We start from the raw sequence: 3,050 nt of genomic DNA on the forward strand, positions 1-3,050 counted from the left end.
ATATATAATATATTATGCACACACACACACACACACACACACATCTTCCTTCTTCCCAGGATACAATACTATTATGAAAATATAAAGTTTTTAGATGGTCAAACATAAAGGCAAAGAGAAGAAGGAATTCTTTAGAGATTTTCTTTGAAAAGATGAATTGGTTAATTTTAATTTCTCAATAGCTCTTTCTCTTCATTTGTAATGCATATGGCATTTTGCTATAATTCCTTTTCTCTCTGATAATCAGTGCAGAAAGCACTCCTGTTTGGCTTTCATCAACAGTGGATTGGGTTACCTAGGTGACCTCCTTGTACTCAGATGACTTAAACTAAATGTAATAAAAATACAATTAAAAATTAGTTAACTATTCCAATGGTCAGAACTTTTTCTAATTGGTATATGTTGAATAATAAATAAGAAATGGAAAGGAAATATGGCACTTCCTTGCACAGAAACGTAATTACTCTACATTCCCTGCAGGAGAAAGTGCACACGTCTCCGCAAATGCTAGCTAGGGACCTCCTTTCTCAAGTTAAATTTTCTTCTCCAAGTGTTTTGCTCTTCTAGCCTTGACAAGCTAACACTAGAGACTGGGCAAGAGAAATTCAGGGATGTAGTAGTGGAGCACAACTTCAAGGTTTTATTTATTCTGATTGGTTATTTGGTTGATAGGTTTTTCATAACAGAGGCTCAGCACTGGACAAAGAAGGTTTTGGAACAATCCTCAGAAGCTGTGGTGTGGAAACACCAGGAGGTGAGTGAATGAATGAAGATATTCCTTGGAAATAAAACTGAGGTTGGAACATTTGTCAAATAGAAAGATCTAGAACATTAGTTAAACATTTTTGCATTCTGTAATTCTCTAATTTGCCTTTCTTATTCATGAAAGATATTGTGCACTTATCATACAAATGTTCTTCATAGACAGCAGATGCTGCAACACCGGCCTCTGTTATGATCACCAGCACAATAGATTTGTCAAGAGTTGAAACTGAGCTAGTAGAGCTAGAAAGTGTGAGGTGAATAAAACAAAGAAATTAAAATTTGAGGATCTCAGCCTAAGTATTGAAAATCCAAGCATTTTCTCTTAACTTGAGAGGCAGTTTTCCTTGTGATTAAGAAACTGGACTCTGAAGGCTTGTCTGGCTTTGCATCCTACCGCTGCCAAGAACTACCTGTGTGACTTTGCAATAATTGCATCTCTAGGCCTAAAATGAGTTAAACATAACAAAAATTACCTTATGATGTTGTTGTGAAAATTGAATGAACTTCCAACAATGGAAAAATCACTATCAATGATATTTAATTATTCACATCGGATTTGGGCAAACTCCAGGAGATAGTGAAGGACAGCAAAGGCTAGAGTGTTGCAGTCCATGGGGTTCAAAAACTTGGACGCGACTAAGTGACTGAACAACATCATATTTGATGGTCTTCCTCTAGCGCTAGCCAAAAATGAACTCCTAAAGTGAAAATAGAATAAAATTGTTGAGTTTCATTATCCTCTCTTTCTTTTCAAAATCTCTGTTCTTGCCAATTGGTTTTTCCGTAGGATTCTTAACATGTCTCTAAGGATTTTCTGATGTGGTGTGATAGGTATTTTTGTTTTTATTTTTTATTGAATCTATTTGACATGTAACATTGTATAAATTTAAGGTGTACAGCCTGTGACTTTGATACATTTATTTGATTGCTATTGTAGTGATATTTATCAGGTTATATAATTATATTACAGTATTATTGTCAATATTCAATATATTCAATATTCAATATATTCACATTCATATCCATGTATTCACTATATCATGAATTAATATAATTCTAGTAATTAATAGCTCTCTGGCTTACTTACCACTTATAAGTTTGTACCCCTAAATACCATCAATCTTATCCCCATCCCTGTTGATGGTTAGTTTTGTGTGTCAGCTTAGCTAGGCTACAGTATCCAGTTATTTAATCAAGCACTAAGCTAGATCTCTCTGTGAAAGTATATTTAAGTAAGGTTAAAGTCTACAGTCAGCTGACTCTAGAGGGATAAAATGGTCCTGCATGATATACAAGAACCATTTGAAAGTGGACAGCATGAGCAATACATCTGGATGTTCATATTGCTTAGAGGGAGAAATGCCCAGAAGTATATATGTATATAGATTCAAGGGCTGTGGACATTGATTTGAATGGACAGTGAGGGGCTTGGAAAAAAACAATTAGAAAGCTTGTGACATATATATGTGGAAAGGATATCTGTAGATATATCTTTTAGGATGGGCAAAACCCATGAAGATCCCTCTTCCAATGATTTATGTGTCTATCTTGACACTGATATTGCAATCTTGATTACTTTAGCTATATGATATCTTGAAATAGGATAAACAGGCTCCTCCTGCTTTATTAAAAATTATTTTTAATTATTTTTAAAATTATTTTTAATTAATTAGTTATTCAAGTTCCTTTGCTTTTCCACAAACATTTTAAAAAATTTTGTCAGTAATTTTTTAAAAATCTGAGATTTCAATACAAATTGTGCTAAACCTATGTATCAATTTATGTAGAAATAAAATTTTGTGGCTTTCTCTTCTCATTAAAATTATTTTATGATTTTTTCCACAAAAGTTTTGGACTTTTAAATTTAAATATTATATACTTTTTTATAAAACTTACAGCTAAATATTTCATTTTGGTTATTTTGTAAAAGATTTTTTTTTTTTAATTTAAATTCCAGTTGTTTTTTTGATGTTATGTAGAAAAGCAATTTACTTCTCTGGTATTAACCTTTTGTCATGTGAGCTTGCTATAATCACTATTTAGTTTTAAAAGTTTTTTGATTCACTGGGCCCTTCTACATAGATAAGTATGTCAACTGTAAATAAAGACAGTTTTATTTCTTCCTTTCTAATGTTCATAACTTGCATTTCCTTTTCTGAAATACTGATTTTTTTACAATTTCCAGTACAATGTTGAGTAGGAGTGTAAAGAGACAATAGCCTTGCTTATTTAGATCTTGCAAGAAAGTGTTGTTTCAACTTCTAAATACACTGTTGGCTGTATGT

This window comes from Ovis canadensis, chromosome 2 (genome assembly GCF_042477335.2).
Source record: "Ovis canadensis isolate MfBH-ARS-UI-01 breed Bighorn chromosome 2, ARS-UI_OviCan_v2, whole genome shotgun sequence".
Lineage (NCBI taxonomy): Eukaryota > Metazoa > Chordata > Mammalia > Artiodactyla > Bovidae > Ovis > Ovis canadensis.